The sequence below is a fragment of the Microtus ochrogaster genome, chromosome 18, assembly GCF_000317375.1.
Source record: "Microtus ochrogaster isolate Prairie Vole_2 chromosome 18, MicOch1.0, whole genome shotgun sequence".
In the NCBI taxonomy this organism is placed as follows: Eukaryota; Metazoa; Chordata; class Mammalia; order Rodentia; family Cricetidae; genus Microtus; species Microtus ochrogaster.
Genome location: NC_022020.1, coordinates 3,921,621 through 3,942,938, shown reverse-complemented (window position 1 = coordinate 3,942,938; position 21,318 = coordinate 3,921,621). Strand labels below are relative to the sequence as shown.

Sequence of the window (21,318 nt, the reverse complement as noted above, 5' to 3'; positions counted from 1 at the left end):
CATCATATGTGCACACACCTACACATGTGTACATACACCAGGCACACATACACATGTGTACATACACCAGGCACACATACACATGTACCTATATATACACAATTCCTACCCCTCCCAAAAAATGCATGTCATAGTTGAAGCATCTATAAAGCACGAATGGAACATTGTCTCCTCCACCCCTTCAGATTCCACAACTGATCCCTCAGAAACAAGTTTAAAGCATCTTTTGGCTTAAATAAGAAAGAATGGAAACAGACATTTAAACTCCATCCGGTTCCAGCTTTAATTAGATTCTTTTATAATTTTGATGTTGGGGAACAGAACAAATACATATTATGCTGTGTAATTTTATTGCATTTGTGATGGCTTAAGGAACATACTTCATATAAAATAAATCTGAATCTACAGAACCATCTTGTAGCTGGCTGTCATTTTCTCAGGGAAAGAACTACTCTGTGTGTGCCTGTCTTTCTCTTATAGCCCCAGTCCAGTCACAGGAGCCTAATAAAGTCTTATTAACGTAAGTCTAGCACAATTTCCTGCCCAGTGGAGAATTCTATTATCACCACTGAATGACAACCTCTCACTCAGTCAGAAAACCATAAAGATACAATCATTTTTTAGGAAGTGATAAATTCATTTGAGAAAATAATTACTTCATACTCAAATGAAAGCTAAGAGACAAAGAGTTGATATTATAATTATTGTTGGCTTAAAAAATCAGTACACACTATACACAGCCTTTAATCTAAGACAGAATTATGGTGTCTATAATATATGAACTTCAGTTACATACAGACTCAGATAATCTACTAGAAAGGATATTTGAAACAAGCCCACAATGATTTAATTTAGGAAGTTTTGTCAATTAAAATCCAATTAGCAATATGAATTGTAGCACTCGTTTAATATATATATTGACAATATATGGAAACTATATATTGACTATATATGACTATATATAGTCACATTTTACATAGCATGTGACTATATATGTAATTATATATACAATGTATATATGTATAGTCACATTATATATATAGTCACATTTTACAGAGCATTTCTGTCTGAAACTCTCCCTTCCTTGGTTCTACTTCACTATGTGGTATTATCCTAGAAACACATGACTTCAAGTTTTTTATTTTTGTTTTTGAGACAGGGTCTCTCGGTGTAGCCCCAGCTGTCCTGAAACTTACTATGTCGACCAGGCAAGCCTAGAACTCAGAGGCCTGCCTCTGCCTCCTGAGTACTGAGATTAAAGGAATGCATCACCACCACCTGGCTTTCAATTATTATTTTTTAAAAATAGATATTTGCTGATAAGCTTAAAGTCTATATTACTTAAAGCAGATAAGCTTGAGGATATATTAAATATGTATAAGAATTATATAAATAATTTTGCAAACATTAAAAAAGAGAGAAATAAAATTAGTCTCTCTTCAATCTCATCCACAGAATTGCTTTGGATTTATTTTCCTTACTACCAACCTTTATTCAAAAGATGTCTTTCAAAAGGCATGCGCCTTGGCCTGATATTCTGGAGAAGGTGACAAGATTTTGCTGTCCATCTACCATCCCTCCTTTCCCTACAGAGTTCCATGGACAATGGCTTAGGTCTGAACGAAGTTTGGTTCAGGCTGGGAAGATACACAGCAGTTCTCAACAGGTGGTGTTTATTCGCTCATTAAAAAATATTTATTGAGGGCTAACTATGTATTTGTTCCAAGAGCTGTAGCTAGAGAGAAAGGGAAAGAGGCGGATATCTGCAGCTTGGGAGCCTTGTTCAAGCTTGGTGAGTGAACCAGGTTTGGTCCCTACTCCACAACCACATCACAGCTTTGCCCCCAGGTCTCACATCTACCCCAACTTGTCTTCCTGGACACAGAAAAACATTGTAAGGCATAGTTACTGACATTCAGGTTTTAGAATCCAATAGTCACAAAATGCCAAGAGGATGACTTAAGGAAAGAAAACTGGCTCTGAAATCAAACAGCCTCTGTCTGTCTGCAGACTAATACTTACCACCAAGGGACTTGGGAAACAGTGTGTCTTCTTGAGCTTCCTTTTTTGTAACTTTAAAAATCAAAATTAGTCAGCCCGTTTCACAGGTTATAAACAATGTATGTACAGTGAGTGACACACTGGCCATTGGTTCTCATTAACCAAACCATAACTATGAAAACTTGCTGAAAATTACTAAATTCTATGAGAATACTAAGCAGGGAAGAGCAGAGGAGTCACAAAGTCCTTTCTGGCTATTTTTCAAAACCTGTGTTTTGCGCATATACAAATATTCTCTTCTCCCTCCCTCTGCCCACACCCATGCCCTGAAATGACAGACACACAACTGTTCTATGTGTTATGCTATTCCTAAGCAAATCCTGCTCTGAGGCACCAGCTCAGATAAGGCATACTACTGGCTCAAGAGTCTCTACAGAGGTATCAACCATTTAGAAATCTGATTTTACAATTGAGTACAGTCAAGTAGTGGTGGTGCACGCCTGTAATCCCAGCTTCCAGAGGCAGAGGCAGAGGCAGAGGCAGGCAGATCTCTTGAGGTTGAGGCCAGACTGGCCTACAGAGTGAGTTCCAGGACAGCCAGGGCTACAAAGAGAAACCCTGTATAGAAAAACCAAACGAAAAAAAGAAAATGGAGAGATGACCTGGTGGTTTAAAGACAGGCTGCTCTTGTAGAAGACCTGGGTGGGATTCCCAGGACCCACATGGTGGCTCACAACCACCTGTGGCTCCAATTCCAGGAGATTTGATGCCTTCTTCTTTTTCAGAACTAGGCATGTACATGTTGCATATACATACACTGAGGCAAAATATTCATAAATAAACTACTTTTAAATTTTTTAAAAAGAATTCTATTTAAAATTTAAACATAATAAAACATAATTTCTCCAAATGTTTTTGGAAAATCTTGTAGTGTGGTTGTTCTACACTGTTTTTGACATTAGCTATAATTTTGGCCCTGAGAAGACACAGGAAACACACAGGATAAAACAGAAAAGCAAGCTGAACAAGCCGGGTGAGATGGAAACGCTACAGAAACCCCATAGCGGTGCTGTCTCTGACTTGTGACATGCACTCACATTCCGTTCAGAAATAGGAGAGAACCGTCTCAAGCACAGAGTGCCCCAACATTTATATCACCTTTTACTCTTCAAGGGAGGGGGTAAATAAGATCAAATACATTGTACAACACTCTCAAAGAACTACTAAAAATGCAAACAAAAATATAATTTCTGAAGAGTACTTCAGTGGTAGAGTACTTGCCTGGCGTAAGTGAGGCTCTTACTTCAAACCTCAGCACTGATTAAAAAAAAAAAAAAAAAGAGGTGATTCTAACAAGAATCATTTTCTAAACTTTGGTCTCGCCTTTTAATTTTTGGCCCAAGCAAAAAAGAGAATAAATTCAGTTGAGCAGTGGTGGTACACACCTTTAATCCCAGCACTTGGGAGGCAGAGGCAGATGGAGTTCAAGGCCAGTCTGGTCTACAGAATGAGTTCCGGGACAACCAAGGCTACACAGAGAAACCCTGTCTCAAGAAACAAACAAGAAAGAAAGAAAGAAAGAAAGAAAGAAAGAAAGAAAGAAAGAAAGAAAGAAAGAAAGAGAGAATAAAACTCAATTCCTCTCATCTTCTCTCAGCAAACAGAAAACTGGGAAAATTTTGTTTCATAGTTTTAATATAAATTTTAGAATAAAGTATCTGCCTAAGTTTTTCAGTGAGGAAACTGACATTTTGTTTTTTACTAATATTTTTTAACATTTTAATGTATATTAAAATCATCAAGTGGTATAGCTTATTATGATTTGTTACTGAATTTCCAAACAAATGGAGCTAAGCATTTTTCACATTTACTGACTGTTTCAAATTGTGATTCTATAAGCAGTTATATTATTTGCAAAAAGTCCTGAAAGTATTACTAACGTTTTAAGGACCGAGAAGAGATGTCAGAGGTTAAGAGTATATACCACTCTTGCAGAGGACCCGAATTCAGTTCCCAACACCCACATCAGGCAGCTCACAACTGCCTCTAAGTCCAGCTCCAAGGGAGCCAATACCTCTCTAGGAAGGAGGGAGGGAGGCTGAAGTTCATCTTTAAAAGGTGGGGTGGGCATTCAGACAGCACTGGCGAGATAGCTTAGTAAATAAAGGGTTGGCCGTGTAAACCGTAAGCTCGAGGACCTGAGAGCAATATCTGAAAGACGAAGGATCTTCTAAGGTAGCCTCCGCCTCCACGCCCATGCTGTGGCAGGCGTGCACTCTTCACACACATTCAAAGATAACAAATCAAATAAAAATTTAAACTAAAAAGAAAGGGAACAGACTTGGAGGGGTGGAGGCATGTCAAAAGAGACATTTCCTTTGCTCTCCGATGCCAATTATAATCAATAAGGATAGTTTTTCAGTCCTCTAAATACACTATAAGGATGTAGTGAATAAACTCGGTGAAAACAGTGCGGTAGATAAAAGAAATAATGCACCAGGTACTCTGCTCTTCACACTGTAGCCTGCAGCCGTGGCAAATTCCCATTATCCGTGCTGCTAAACGAGGTCCGTAGGGTGTTATGTTGAGGGATAATTTTAAGACTTTGATATCCATAAAAAGCTCTTGGGTACGAGACACACTCGGAGGCTCCACCTCAGAAACACTTACTTAGTAAGGCAGGGCTGTGTTTCATAAGCAAATAGGACAGGCATTGATCCTGAAACACGGTGAATTTGGGGATGTTTAACTTCCTTCCAAAAAATTTACAGAGTATGCACAGCAGAGAAGACCGGGAGTTGAAATAAATCTGCCTCTCCAACCCAATCTGCAAACTCCCAAGGGGTGGCCACTCAGGTGTGGCTTCTCAGTGATGCAAGCCCAGGCTCCCTTTCCACTCTTCCATGTCCCTCTCCAGCACTTCACCATCTAAAGGAGTCACTCTATGAGGCAAATGCTTCACTCCGTTTCCCTGGTTAAGCATGTTGCTCATCCAGCAAATGTGGAGAGCCACTGAACCTCACAGTGTATCCCCACAGTGAGAACAGGGTCGAGACAAAGCTCAGGAGTTTTAACTCCGTCACAATAACACAGATGCGGCTTGAGGGATGCACAGATAGCGGCAGAGTTAGCAGTTCACAGATTCCTGGTCCGTGCTAGAGTTTCATTCAACAGACCACAGGGAGGAGCGAGGGAGGCTGGGATGTGACTTCTTTTTCTCTTTTTCCTTTGGTTTATCAAGACACGGTTTCTTTGCGTAACAACCTTGGCTGTCCTGGAACTCACTGTGTAGACCAGGCAGGCCTCAAACTCACAGAGACCTGCCTGCCTCTCCCTCCCTAACGCTGGGATTAGAGGTGTGCACCACCACCACCTGACAGGATGTGCATCTCTAACAAGAACCCACAGAGAAAGGCTGTATGTGTTTTCAGAAGAATTGGCTCCATAATCTTTTGTACCTAAGCTATCTACCTAAATAAGCAAAAGGATTCTATTAGAGATATTTTCACTTAATATATTTAACACTACTTTCCCAAATATTTACTGCCGACTGGTTTTTTTTTTTCAGTTTAAGCTTGTGTTTACATTCTTTCTAAACTGTTTTTTACTGGAAAAATAAATTTTATTTTTTTGTTTTGTTTTTTTGAGGCAATAACTCCCCCCCTTTTTTATTTTTTAAATTGATTTTATTGAGCTATATAGTTTTCTCTGTTCCCTCCCTTCCTTTCCCCTTCTACCTTCTCCCATGCTCCCAATTACTCAGGAGATCTTGTCTTTTTCTACTTCCCATGTAGATTAGAACCATGTATGTTGTTGTCTAGGTTCTCTGAGATCATGTAGGCTGATTTTCTAAACTTAATACTCTACTTTGTATATTTATTTATATACTTTATGTGCACAGCACACACCTGTGGGTGCCACGGTTTGTGTGTAGCGGTCAGGGGACAACTTGCCAGAGTTGGTTCACTCCTCCCTCCATGAGGGTTCTGGTAAGATAACTAGGTCATCCGGCTTGGCAGTAAGATGACCCACTGGACCATATCTCCAGCCCTAAATTTTTACTCGGATTAATATTTGATGTTATATTTTGCATTTTCTTTGAAATGCAGTTTTGCTGACTAGCTCAGGCTGGCCCAGTTCCAGATCCTCCTGCCTCAGGCTCCTCGGTGCTCGGATTACAGCTGTGCACCACCACATCAGGCTTAATTATTTCTTTCCAACAAACTCCTCGGGGGAAATTCCTGAAGAATTGAGTGCCCTCCAACAGAACTGACTTCTGCACAGGATTTGGTCTTATTTATATGCCCCAGCAGTGGTCAGTAACCACGTGTAGCTCTCCAGCACTTAAAATGTGAGCAGCAGAGTTGAGAAATGGAGTCTCTGCTTGAAGGTGTTAATTTATGTTTAAATGGCTACCTATGGCCTGGGGTTACTGTCTTATAGTAGGCAGTTTGATAAAGGCTTATAATTGCTCTGCAGAAGAACCTGAATTTTTGCCTTCAATCTTAGTAGAACATAATAGCTAATTCTTTACCTAATTGGCAACACCAGACTTTAATTTATTGAAGTTTTATTATTTGAACACTGGAAAATGCCTGTAATCTCATTATGCTTTTCCATTATCAAGTAACCAACAGCAGATTTCTTCTGTCACCATGAGCAACTGGTTACAAATATCGCTTGACCCAGGCTAGAAGTGATCTAGATTCCAGACTGGTTTGTTCAGTCAACTTTTTGTCATCAAAAATATTTAAGTTAACTTAAGAATGTGAACTTTGCACTTTATCTGGACTGTCGTATGGTGTAGCCACAGCGCCCACATTCCTAAATAGCAACAGGTAGAGGAGCTTTCGAGGCTCTGCCACCTTCAGACTTTTCTTAACAAGTAAGTTCATCACTGCAGCAATAATAGGGGTGACTATTTTACAGGTGTTCTGCCACCCCACACATTAGTCTGGCCCATCAGGCATCTAGTTTGTAATTCCTGTCTGAATGAGGTTTTAAGAGATTAAATGACAAATAGGAGCTAATAGCAATAGCTACCTTTCATCCTGTGTTTAGCATGCAAAATGATTTTTTGATGTTTTCAGATCAGTTTACAACTAATATTTAGCTCATAGAACACTTTTTATGAGTGTTGAAGTTCCTTTCTCCCTAGAATAGTCACCCAGCATTATATGGATTGTTAAAAGGCAGATTGGTAACTTTGCTTCCCAGAGCTTCTACTAAGTAGTTCAGGGTGCACCGTTAGACTCCGCACCTAACTCCGGGCTCACTCAGTAGCTCAGGTTTTCTCAAAGCCTACAAGGAGTGTTATACACTCCTAAAAGGGTTGTAATGGTATATAATTTTGACAACCTAGTACTGATGTGTGGGCCTTTTTCCCCTAAAATCAAGTCCACATTTATTTTCTCATGTCTTTACAGAAATCCTATGCAAAAAGTCAGTAACTTAACCCCACTTTCCAGAACAAAAACCAAGAAATTCCCTCACACAAGAGGTTAGAAGAATCAAAACAAAAAAGTATCCTAACCTTCTAAACAGAAACACATCAACACAGGCAGTAGTTCTGCTTCCAAACTGGCACCATAAAAACAGACCGTGTCCAGGAGTAGAGAAGGCGATCCAAGACATGATTCCCTGCAGCACACATTGCGTCTGCTGGAGGGACTGCTGAACACAGACAAAGGGCAAGGAAAAGACACTGAGTTCTCGCTCTGTTTGCCATGTATAGACAGAAACCATGCTCTGAGAGTGTATGGAGCGGTAAGCACGGAGCTGAGTTGAAGTCATTATGCAACCTCACATCTGGACTCGGAGGAGTGAGAGAAAGGAAGAGTGCACAATAGAACCCTCCTGGAGCTCAGGGCACAGAGAGCAGCTGTGTGGCGGCTGCGGGCGCTCCAGAACTTACAAGAGCTACCTTGACTACATAAGAACTCTAGTCTGTCTCTTGCCTAAAGATAACTCCATTTAGAAATACTGTAAAGGGAAACTATTCTTCCATGGAAGCACCGATGCTCCCATAACTCCATTTAGAAATACTGTAAAGGGAAACTATTCTCCCATGCTCAAAACCAAAGGAACAAATCAAAGGAAGTGGTGCAACTTTACTCTGACCAAACGCTAATAATTTAATTGCTACAAATCATCAGAAATTTGAAACTTTATCAATAAAAGGGGGAACATTCACAGGCATTTTCATGCGTTACTTCTTTTTTTATTTTAACCTTTTAGAGAACTACCATTATAACCCGTTTTATAGATTAGAAAGCGAAATGACTAGAAAATAAGCTACTTGATCAGTATTCCCATTATATGTTATAGCTAGGTTTGAACCCAGAATTTCTAACTTTGAATCCACCCATTTACAACCACACTGAAAAAAATCCTAAGTATGTTGAGAAGGGAAAAAAAGAGAGGTAAAAGTAGGAAAGAGGGAGAGTGTTTACATTCATAAGGATGGTCATATTTTTTAATGACTTTAAAATCTCCAAAGAGAACATTAATTATGGGGCATGTGTTGCATGAAAATTTACAAAATTATTATAAATAATGAAACTTTTTTAAATGTTTATAAAAATCCAGATTAAAATTTATCCAAAACATAAGTCATCTATAAAAAGATCTGTGTACACATCAAGACTTGGAAGAAACTGAGATGGCTATTGCCATTTTAGAATAATTTTGTTCTTGTTACTTAAGTTATGGGGGAGTTTTGTTAGCAAATCAAGGCTATTTAACTGTCTTTACAAACATATTTTTCTAATTTATAATTTTAGCACACCAATCAAGCACTTTTAAGATTTTAACGATTTTGCTGTAATTCATTTGTAGATTAGACCTTCATCTTAATAGCAACGATTTTGGCAATTACTACCTGCAGTATATATTTTAAATCTCTTAACTGAGGTCTTTCATGGTGATCAGAAAATTTTCCTGCTAAGAATATGAGTGTATACTTACATAGTAACAAAATATCATAGCTGTAAGGAGTATCTGTAGTGTAAATATTCTTGAGAGTTGCTAATTAAATTGTCAAGACTCTTTGAGGCAAATGGGCTTCCACTTTAGCAAAAAGAAAAGTAACTATCTTGGAAGAGTGGTTTTCCTTAAAATAGCACCATGAATTGTGAAGAGAAATCTCTCTCTAAGGTGACATGCAAAGTGCACTCAGCCCCAGAGTCAGCCTCCACCAACAGCAACAGCGGACGTCCCAGAAACCCACTTCAAGCATCTCTAGCTCTCCTTTCTGAGTCTACCTCCAGAAAATCCTTATCATTCCACTGTTTCGTTATCTACAGTCCAACGGGCTATTCTTAGCTAGGCTTAGAGCACCTTGACTCCTTTAATAGAGCTTAGGAGCCAACAGAACTTAAAACTTCAGACAATAGACTTGGACGGTAGAACTGAAGAGTCAGAAGGACCCTGGAAAAACCACGTAGCAGTTTCTTTATTTAACTAAGGGGAGGGACAGGAGCAGGAAAGCCTTCCCAAGGAAACTATGGCCTATCTGAGGTAAAAAAAAAAAAAAAATCTTAAACTTGGCCTCCATATCCCTGGTGACATCTGTCTTTAGAGTGTGTATGTGGCTGTGTGTGGTGTGAGGAGACCCAGCCTAAGGGTTCAGACCAAGCACCCTATTTCTCAGCTGTATCTCACCCTTTAAATGTTGTTATTTATGTTATGTTAATGGAAGAACGCAAAAGTTTACTTGGTGTTTTCAGAGAAAAAATTGTGGTGAACAAAGTAACTTCTGTTTGCTCTGCTTCCTAGAGGTTCAAGGTGGAGGGAGATAAAGGTCACAAAGCCAGCATGAAGAAAAGGTGCCCTGCTTTTTGCACTTACACTCCTTCCAAGACTTAGCTTTCTAACCGATTGTCAAGGTAATAAGTATCCACCACCAGATAAGACTTTATGTCAACACAAGAGGACCTCTAATTGGTAATTGTTATCAATAATATGCATATCCATCTAGATGTGAGCAATCTTATATTCCATTTCTCTCCTCCTCTATTTCCATAACATTTTCATTTTAACAGAAATTTATACATATAAATTGGCAAACTCTACCTCATAGAGAAGTTATGGAAGGAAGAGTTTAATTTCCACTGTATACTCTTTGATGTTGCTTGAAATTGTTTCCTAATTTCTATTTAGTTCTCAGTATTTATTAAAGTTTACATTTCCTTTTAAAATTCATACTTATATGCATGTAACTTTATTATTATTTCAGCGAGTATATTATTTTTAAGTTTTCTCTTTTTAGTGACTTTTCCATATTGCATTTTCACCAAAGTTTTCAGAAAGGAAAAAATAATCACAGCAGTGACTAAACTAAAGCAGAATTTCATGCTTTACCAGAACACGACAGAGGAGCGAGCGGTTTTTAAGTGAGAAATTCAGTCAACCTCTTTTGAACTGCCTCAAATTGCAAAGGCTCTTTTGAAACAGGACTTGAGGAGGATTTCTTAAGGGAGGCGGGATGGAGAATCTCACGGTTTCAAAAGTAGAAATCAAAATTTGTTTTTTATTTTAGCCAGGAACAGGGTTCTGGGATAGGGTTTCTAGAAAAGAGAGGTACACGACTGTCGAAGCAGCCTTTGGCACAGAGCCCTATCCTGCACGTTTCCTGGGCTTGGCTTCAATGAGAAACTCAAGCGGTGAACCTACACAGATAATCTCCTTTTAATGAAACGCAGGAGGACTCCAGGAATCCACCGATTTAACACACCGCCCACCTTCACCCTGCCTGATCAGGGCACACCTCACCTTGCTGTCTATTTTCACGGTCAGCTGTCAACGCAACCCTTTGTGTCTCATTCAGAATAAGAGCAGTTCGGAAGAAGCTCGTAGAGGAATGAAAATGATGACCGGAAGACGCACGTGTGACAAAGTGACATTTGGCGTGGACCCCAGCAAACGCCTGACCACGTCTGACCACTCTCAACTTTCCCAAGCCCAACTCTACCCATCCTCTGCGCGGACACCTCCCCTGCTTGCTACAAGCCGTCCGCCCAGTGCTCGGGGACCCGCTAGCTGTCCCCTCGTGCTCGGGGAGCGGCCGGGACGCACCCCCTCGCCGCAGCCTCCCTTGCCCCGCAGCTCACCGGCCACCTCCCTCCCGCCACAAAGGCAGCAGCGGAGCCGGGGTGACAGGCCTGTGACCGCGGGCGGCGAAGCTAGGCAGCCGGGGACAGGGACCGGGATAGGGTTTCCTGCTGGCACAGGCGCCTGCCCGGCCGCACGACTCACTCCACACTCCCGCGCCGCCTCCTAGGTCGTCAGAAGAAAGTCCAGGCGACGCTGCCCTGAGCCTGCAAGGTGTCCAGCCCGCCAGAGGACAGGCCTTGGTCGCCACCGAATGCCCTCGCCTCCCAGTACCCGCGAGTCCGGGCAGCAGCTCACCTGGCCCCGACGGGAGCAAGGGCAGAGGGCCCGGGTGGTCTCTGCAGCCCCGGGCGGCTCCGCGCTGCGCTCTGCTCCGAGGTGCTAGCGCCGCTGGTGGCTGGCGTCTCTGCCACAGGCCGCGGGCTACGCGCTCAGTTCCCGGGGGCGGAGCGAGGAGCCACAGCCGATTCCTCAGGTGCTGCCCCTCCCGCTCTCCCTCCTCCTCACTGGACCCTCCTGGCCTGAGCACCCGGTGTCCTTTTGGGCCTCCGAGCCTTCGGGGCCCTAGAGGGTCGGAAGTGCACGGTGCCAAATGCGCTCCCACGTGTGCTGTGGAGTCCTTCGTGCAGTCTTCATGCCTGGGTTTGCAAACTTCAGCGCAAATTTGGTGTGTGTGGCCGCTCTGGGTAAGGAGGTAACGAGCTGGGGGTCTTCTGGGAGGAAGGATTGCCCCCTAGTGCTGCTGAAGAGTGTGATCAAGAAGCACAGTTGTTTTTTTTGTTTTTGTTTTTTTGTTTTTGTTTTTTTTTTGGTTTTTTTTTCTGGATCCTAGTTCATTCAGAGTGCTTTCAAGTCACTGTGTGACTTCTTTGTCACTATTAAACTAGATAACTAGATAACTATTAAAGCCCCTTTGCATGGGCAGTGATTGGTCAAAAGCCCTTGTCCTTTTGCATGAGGCTGATAACGGGACACAGACAAAACCAAACTCACTCCAAGTGGGTTCTAAGCCAGAACATATATCTGTACCTCTCTGATGAGCACTCCCTGGAGTTCCAAGACACTGGCCCCCCACTCTCCTGCTGTGGTTCCCAGACCTTCAGGCTTGCCCTGCTCCTGCAAAACCTCCTACAAAGACCACAGGGAAATTCCAGGGAGGGCAGCCACTTCCAGCGGGCCCTGGTCCTTAAAGGTTACTACAAGGACAAAAATTCTGGAGGGATTCTGTGGCCGATTAGTGACAGATGTCGCTCCAATTTTCACAGTTCATGGCCTCTTGTATTCAAAGCTGACTCTCATTTTCTTGAACTTTTGAAATTGTTGTCGGAGACATTATGACTACACCTTCCAGTAAAAGCAGCTTCATCCTGGATGAGTTGAAGCATCAAAACACAGAAAAGTTGGTTGAGCCATTTTCATGCCTTTGAAACTGCAGCCCCGATAAGCTGCCAGTAGGTATGTTGACATTGTTGTCAAGCATTGTGGTATCATTCCCAATCATAGTTGAAAGACAATGTTAAACTGTATCACATATGATCTGTAAGTCAGCACTCTTACTTTTCAATGGTTTGTTATTTTTTTAAATTAAATCTCCCACTCCTTTCTTTTCTTGCACACACTTTCTCTATGCCAAATTCATGCCCTCTTTTTAACTGCTGTTGCATAGATACATGAGTACTAAACACATAACTAAAACTTCCTCAGTCTGTATAATGTTGCCTCCATGTATGATCTCAGGGCTGACAGCGTGGTACTGAAGGTGAACCTACTACCACCACTTTACTAAACCAGCATAATTTCTAAACAGATTTGTCTTGCTTTTTAAACTTTCCTCTCAAGCCAAAATAATTTTCCCTTTTGTCCTCTTCTTGTGGCATAAGGAATTGCCAGAGAAGCAGAGACAACTCAAAGCATGGGTCAGTATGAGTAGTGAAGGAAGAGATGTGTTTGCACCTCAGATTATCTTGTACATTTTACAGACTTAAATAAAATCAGTGTTCCTAAATAACCACAACATAGAAGGTGCAAATGGTTGGCAGTTTAATTTATTACATTAAAAAAAAACGATCACATGTGTGGGAAACGCAGGATCATGAGAGACCAAGTTATGTTCATACAAAGTTAAACAAAAAAAAAACACCTTCAGTTGTACATGTCTAGAATCCAGCACTCAGGAGGCTGAATCAAGACTGTAAGCTTTAGGCAAGCCTGAGCTACACAGTGAGCTTCAGACTGACCTGGCTGCATAGCAAGTTGCCTGTCTCAACAACAAAAAGTAACAAGAAATAGTCAAAGCAAATGGAAAACTTTGGGAAAGTCGGTCCTTTTGAGCCTTTACAAAGCCTGTGGAATTGAGGGAGAGGAACACCGTCCATTAACACACGATCTGAACGTGCAACCACAGCGCACACTCCACTCAGTTCAGTCACCCTAGACTCTACAACAAGAATGTCACAGTTCAAGGGCCTGCATCTGATACAGGATTCTGGTATTCACTCTTCTATAGTTCAACAAATAATTATTGAACTCCTACTGAAAATCAGCTGGCTTTACACACTGATAGTACTAGGTGGGCTTCATCATTAAACAAGATGAAGTTTAAACAAGTTTAAACAAATCATTAAACAAGGTTAAAAGTTAATGATAAAACCAGCCAGTGGTGGAGTATGCCTTTAATTCCAACACTCAGGAGGCAGAAGCAGGTGGATTTCTGTGAGTTCGAGGCCAATATGCTCTAAAGAGCTAGTTCCAGAACAGTCAGGGCTACACAGAGAGATCCTATATCCAAAAACAAAAACAAACAAACAAAAACGTGGTGGTGCACACCTTTAATCACTTTGCTCTTGGGAGGCAAAGGCAGGTAGATCTCTATGAGTTTGAGGCCGGCCTAATGTACAAATCGAGTTCCAGGACAGCTAGAACAGCTACACAAAGAAACCCTGTCTCAAAAAACAAAAAGTTAGTAATAAAAGTGCTACTATTAGGTCAGGTTACTTGACTCTCTCAGCATCCCTGTTAGTAAAATAGTCCATGCTTCAGGGAGTGGCTGCCTGAGATGAAGCATTAGCTCCTAGAACTCCACGAAACATTTCTTCTGTCATTGTCTTTGAATTCTTCCACTCTCTCATCTACTTCCTAATGATTTCCAAATGTCTTATGCTTCAGGAGAGCCCACAGAAATGATAGAACATTTACAAATGTTTGCTGTAAAAACCCTTTGCTTCACCACAGGGCAAGTTCTGGGATGACAACCTGGTCCTGCTTCCAGGAGAAGCCCACCTTTGCGTTAGTTTCTTTGGTCCTTAGCACCACCTTCTGGACTATCCTTCCTCGTTCCTTACCCTCTGTGGTCACCCAGAGGTAGGCATTAGAAAGCAAGCAGTCTTGGGAGACGCCCGTTATTGATGCAGGATTGGAGGCTTCCAGTGTCTTTTACAATTTTCTTGATTTTTCTGAAAGCTGATCTTCCATGGAGATAGGTGTGCTTTTCGTCAGTCAGACCCAAAGTTTGCTGACTGTCAAAATTTCAAACACAATTGATCAGTGTGGCTGTTTTGCGTTCTGTTCTTCAGGCAAGCTTCATTTATTGATGGCTCTTCAAGCTGATGAGGGAGAGGGACTTGATTGGGGGAGGGGGAGGGAAATGGGAGGCGGTGGCAGGGAGGAGGCAGAAATCCTCAATAAATAAATAAATTTAAAAAAAAGAAAAAAATACAAATGAAATCCCACTGCATCCTAAACTTATTTCTTTGCTTCATTCTTCTCCCGTCTCACTTCACCTGACTCAAGCTTGCTGACTCCCCATCCCTGCCCCGTCTGAGAAAGACACAAGTTTCTACACAAAGTTTATTTGTTGCAAGAAAACAAATCCACCTTCTAAGCTAATACCATTGTTTTCAGCAGTTAACACCGCCGTGGAGAACTGAATAGTGATCTGTCTAATTCCAGATGTGTTGCCAACTAGCAATGCTTGGTAGTCTAGACCCCTAGTCACAAATATGAGTAGACAAAAAAAAATAACACTAGTCATTTGAAAGAAAAAGTTAAAGCAAGAATCAAGAAAAACCTTTATTTCTTTTTTAAGATTTCTATGTTCTTTAGTGAAATTGAATAGTATCGAGGGCAGGTTGTCATGAAAATGGAGGAATCTGAATACCAGGCTGTCCCTGGGAACTACGAAACAGACAAATGGCGGCCAGGAGTGCTGATGCATACCTGTTGCAAGATATTCGATACACTGTGTAAAGGTATGCCACTCTGACTGGTTTAATAAAAGGTTGAATGGCCAATAGCTAGGCAGGATTTCTAGGCACAGAGGGTGCTGGGAAGAAGGGTGGAGACACCATGAGATGCAGAGCAAGCAAGATGGACACTATGGAGATGAGGTAATAAAGCCACAAGGCTGAAAGTAAACTAATAGAAATGGGTTAAGTAATGAGGTAGTTAGAAACAAGCCTAAGCTATTGGCTGAGCTTTCATAATTAATAAGAAGTCTCTCTCCACGTGGTTACTTGGGAGCTGGCAGGCAGGACAGAAAAATCTTCCCATATATGGCATCCCATGTTGGGTACCATTTATAGCCCAAGTTTTGTTTTCTGCAAGGACTCCTGCTGCCTAATAATAACAGGGAAGTTGAGGCAGGAAGCTCACAAGTGTGAGACAAATAAGAGATATGTGGCAATCCAGGCCAGTTTGGTCAACATAGTAAGATATCTATCTTGCTGGGCCATGGTAGTGCACACCTTTAATCCCAGCACTCGGGAGGCAGAGGCAGATGGATCTCTATGAGGTAGAGGTCAGCCTGGTCTACAGTTCCTGAGCTACTGAGAAATCCGGACTCAAAAAACAAACAAACAACAACAAAAAAAGGCTTATCTATCTCAAAAAAGAAAATGAAGAGACAGGGGTTAGAGAGCTGGCTCAGTGGTTAAGAGAACTTGTTGGATTCAATCCCAGCATCCACATGGTATTTCACAATCATCTGTAACTGCAGTTCTAGGTCTTCTGCCCTCTTTGGGCACCAGACATGCACATGGTGCACAGACACACATGCTGACAAACACACAAGACAAATCTTCAGAAAGAATGAAGAGAGAATGTGGGTCGGTGTTGGAGTGTTTTCCCAGAACGTAGGACTACAAAAAGTGAGAGGGGAAATGTTTATGTATTGAGAAGTAAATTTAAAAGTAAAATGAAGTACTATATGCTGTAAGCTATAAGGCATACTAAAAAGGAGATAAGTAAATGGAAAGACAGCCTATGCTGCAGGATTTGAAGATTTGTCATTGCTACAATGACAATACTTCCCTAACTAACCTACAGAGTCAATGGAGTCCCTATGAAAACCTCATTGCTTCTGTAGTTGGTCTTCTGACAAGTTGGTCTTATAATTCATAAGCAACATAAGGGGCCCAGAAGAGTCAAAATAACCTTGGAAAAAAGATAAAAAGAAAAAAAAAAGAAAAAAGTGGACTACAGTGGTTTTAAATCTCATTACAAAGCAACAAGAAATAAAGACCATAGTGGGGCATAAGGAGAGATATATAGATCAATAGAACAGAATTAATAGTCTAGAAACAAACCCATGCATTTGTGGTCAGTTAAGTCTCAACAATGATATTGAAATAATGTGGTGGAGAAACAATAGTCTTTTCAGTAAAGGGTACTGGGATCTGGATGCACCTATAAAAAGAATGAGGTTGGGCACCTACCTTATAGTAGCTATAAGAATTAACCCAAACTAGATCCCAGGCTGACATGTCAAACTGAAACTATAAAAATCTCTACACAGAGTATTATTCTGATGCAAAAAGCACAGACACAAATTTCATTGCAGCAAGGCTCGCCATCTGATGAATGGAGAAAATGAGAGGTAACCATTTGGCAATAACAAAAGCAAAACACGAATACATGCTCCAATATGGAGAAATCTAAAACAATCTTCTCCAAATGAAATAAAAGGCCAGGCATCCTGTGATTCTACTTATATGAGACACCTGGAGTAGACACTTCTAGAGATAGGTATGAGATCGGTTGATGCTTTAGGCTTGGGGTTTCAGAATAAACGAGGAATGAGTAGGGATGAGTGCAGGTTTCTTTTTTGGATAGTGAATGTCCTAAAATAGAGTTGGTGAAGGTGTGCCATTCCAGAAATACAGCAGAAACCAGCAGAGTGGATACTTTAAAGGGGAGATTGTATTAAATGCCAATCATACCTACAGGGAAATGGAATGAAGGAGAAACAATATGGGCATAAACAATAGAAAAAATATTTTCTGAGATAAAAATTTATATATTCAAGATGATAAAGCTAGATTTCTTATAAATTAATTACACTTAAATCCTTGTGACTTTTCAGATTTTGAAGATAAAGAATAAGATCACACAAGCTGTTGTCCCCCCCCCCCCAGCAAAAGCTTATGTGTAAGAAAATATGATCAGGTCATCGGCATCTCAGCTGCAACATCACATGGAGGACGATGTTGGGAAGAAAAGCTGAAGCATGGCTGCGTCCCCAGAAGCTCACTGCATGCTGCTGCCTAGAGGCAGCATTCTCCCATGCTGAGGGACTGTAATCTCCTTACCTTTGTCCTGGAGATTGGACCAGATTTCTAGGGTTTAAATGTGCCCCCTCCAAAATTAATTGGAGACAATCACCAAACGCCACAGGACTGAGAGGAGGAAGCTTTTCCCAGGCATGTGGTTATTAGAGTTGCATGTTCATGAATGAGGAACCCTGCCACTAAAAAGGAGAGATTGCAAAACAAAAATGGGGGCATAAATCTGTAACACTGGAGCACAGAAGGCAGGAGCAGAATGATCCCACGTTCTGGCCAGTCTAGGTTACAGAGTAAGACACTATGCTAAAAATAATATTATTAATAATAATAGAAGACCAAAAAACAAGTCAGGCACTGTGGCACACCCTTGCGATCCTAACACTGGGGAGACTGAGGCAGAGAGATCAGACGTTTGATGCCAAACCTGGCTGTCTTGATAAAGAGGGGGAACACATACAAAACACTGGAGTAAACTCTGTATAATCATTAACTGTTTTAATAACTTTTTTGTTTTTTGAGACAGGGTTTCGCTGTGTAGCCCTTGGCTGTCCTGGGACTCACCCTGTAGATCTGGGTGGTCTCAGATTCAGAGATTTGCCTCCCTCTGCCTCCCAAGTTCTGGGAAAAAAGGTGTGCACCACCACTGCATGGCTAATAGCATTTAACATATATGTTGAAAGTGCTAGAATATACAAAAAGTATTACAATAAAAGTTATGGTGTATATTAAAGAAAAAAATAGTATCAGTCCCTGGGAAGGGGAATTAAAACTATTTAGTCTACTGCATTTGGCAAAGAGAACAAAGCATAAGGAATATAATTTTTCTTGGTATTTATAAACATATATTTGTCCCCTGTTTAAGTTTTAAAGATAGTAACTACAATTGTTTGTAGAACTTCAAAAAAATCAGAGGGAAAAATGCAATAATTATAAAACCCAGAGTTCACAAATATAAGCAGATAAAATCTATCACTAATTAAGGAGCAAAACCATTGCAAAGAAGAATAAGTTACAATAGTTTACCTGGAAAGGCAGCCAATGTGCCAACAAGGAGAAAACCTTTTTAAAGGCTCTCTACATTTTAGCGAAATTGAAGAGTAACAAGGGCAGGTTGTCAGAAAAACAAAGTAATGTGAACATCAGAATGCCCCTAGAAATTTAAAAAAAACAAAACAAAACAAAACAGGTGACTAGTAGCCAAGGTTGCTGTTGCATATCCATACTCCTAGTACTTGAGTTGCTGGAGCAGGAGGGCCACAAGTTCAGGGCTAACCCAGGCTACATAGTGTTCCCAGGCTAACCCAGGCTACATAGTGTTCCAAGCCAGTAATGACAACTACTAAGACCCCATCTCAAAAATAACTGAGGGAAGATTTGGCTGATGCTAGAATGCTTGCCTGGCCTGCCGAGGCTCTTATATGGCAGCTAGCACCGGATGGGGGCGATCCTGCCTGGCATAGCTCAATTGGTTGAGTGCTTGCCTTGCATTTGGGAAGGCCTATGTTTGATCCCTAATACTACATAAACCAGGTGTGGTAGTTCACACCTTTAAGTCTAGTTCTTAGAAGGTGGAGGCAGGAGGATCACACGTTCAGGATGATATTCTGGATGGAGCTGGAGAGATGGCTCAGTGGTCAAGAGCACTTGCTACTCTTCCACAGGATCCAGGTTTGATTGCCAGCATCTACATGATAGCTCACAACTGTTGTAACTCCAGTTCCAGGGTCTGATTGCCCTCTTCTAGCCTTAGTGAGTAACAGGCAAGCATGTGATACACAGGTATTCAAACAAGATACTTACACACATAAAATAAAGTAAAAGGTTATTACTCTCTTAAGAAAAGGAAAGAAAGAATAGCAAGGAGCAATTTTACTTTAAGATATATTTAAAGGTATCAGTACATTCTTAGAGTCAATAACAAACTGAGTGAGCCAAGTTTCACATACAAAAGACAAAAATCTCTAAGTGAGAGAAATGACTGACTTTGTTCTTTACAAATAAAATCACGTAGGCTGGGCAGTGGTGGCCTGGGCACTTGGGAGGCAGGTGGGTCTCTATGAGTTTGAAGACAGTCTGGTCTACAGAGCAAGTTTCAAGACAGTCAGAGCTACACACAGAAAAACCCTGTCTCAAAAAGTCTTTAAACTTTTCAAGGACCCAGGGATCAAAGCAGGGATTCTGGCACACTAGACAAGCATTTATGCTGCATTCCCGACCCTCCAGGAAACTTTTCAACTGCTGCTTTCATTTGACCTCCAGCTTCAACAGTATCTGGACACATGCTTCATAATTTATACATATGTCAACCTGGCTAAACTAGGGTACCCAACTATTTATATAAGCACTGTCTTTCTGCCAGGTGTTTCTCAAATGCAGTTATGATCCGCAATCAATTTACTTTAAGTAGAAGAAATTATCCTTAAAAGTGTGATGGATCAGGGCTGGAGAGATGGATTGGTGGTTAAGAGCACTGGCTGTTCTTCCAGAGGACTGGGGTTCAATCCCCAGCACCCACATGGCAGCTCACAACTGTCTATAATCCCAGTTCCAGGGGATCCATATCCTCACACAGACAAATGTAAACATAAACTAAAAATTAAAAAAATGTGATGGATCATATATCATCCATCAGTTAAAAGGCTTTATCCAAGAAATTCTTCCTCAAGACAACATCAGCTCTGGCCTGAGTTTCTAGCTTGTTGGTCTAACCCTTGGGTCTCTGACGTGTTAGCCCTCACAATCACAAAGCCAGTTCTCTAAATCAAATGTTTCACTCATAGTGTTATGTGTAAAATAATGTTTTGGGAGCTGCTCTTGAAGAGGACCTCGGTTTTGTTCCCAGCTCCCACATATGGTGCTTACCACCTCCTATAACTCCAGTGCCAGAGAATTCAAAGCTGTCTTCTGATTTCGGAGGGCACCTGTGTGTCCATAGTACGTATACACACACATCCAGGCAGACACATGTACACATAAAGTAAAATAAATCTTTTTTTAAAAAATGAAAAATTTCCATCCTATATTATGCTTTCACTTGCTTTGTGGGTATCTGTGGTGAGAAGAAGTTCTTAATTTGAACCTGTGTTTATTAATATTTCACCTCTCAAGGTTTACACATGTAATTTTCTCCTTACTGCAAAGTCTTAAAGACTCTCACCTATGTGTTTCTTTTTTCCCACAACACTTAATCCAGAGTGTGTATGTGCTATGTGTGTGTTGTGGTGTGTGTGTGTGTGTGTGTGTGTGTGTGTGTGTGTGTGTGTGTGCACTTTCATGATACTCATAGAGGCCAGAAGATGTCATCAGATCCTTTGAAGCTGGAGTCACCCGAGGACATGGATGCTGGCCATCCAGTCTCAGTTCTCTCAAGAGCAGCAGATGTATTTGGCAATCTCTCCAGCCTCCTCACCTAACTTTTCATTCTGGGATGGAGAAATGGCTCAGTAGCTAAGAGCTGTTCTTCCAGAGGTCCTGAGTTCAATTCCCAGCACCCACATGGTGACAAACAATGATCTATAGTGACCTGGTACCCTCTTCTCACGTAAAGTTGTACTGCAGATAGAGCACTCATATACATACAATAAATAAATGAATCCTTTTCAAAAAGTTTTCATTTCAGCCAGACACCCCAGGCTGCTTTCTTCTT

General features: G+C 41.2%; 1 protein-coding gene across 1 annotated transcript in view; it reads right to left on the bottom strand.

Annotated features, from left to right (window-relative positions):
* The window catches only part of Greb1l (GREB1 like retinoic acid receptor coactivator), a 254,622-nt gene extending 243,088 nt beyond the window's left edge, over positions 1–11,534 (bottom strand). The window contains exon 1 of the mRNA XM_026783547.1: positions 11,410–11,534. The gene's annotated coding sequence lies outside the window, so the exon portion shown is untranslated. The remainder of the gene's footprint in view (positions 1–11,409) is intronic.
* Between the last annotated feature and the right edge of the window lie 9,784 nt (positions 11,535–21,318).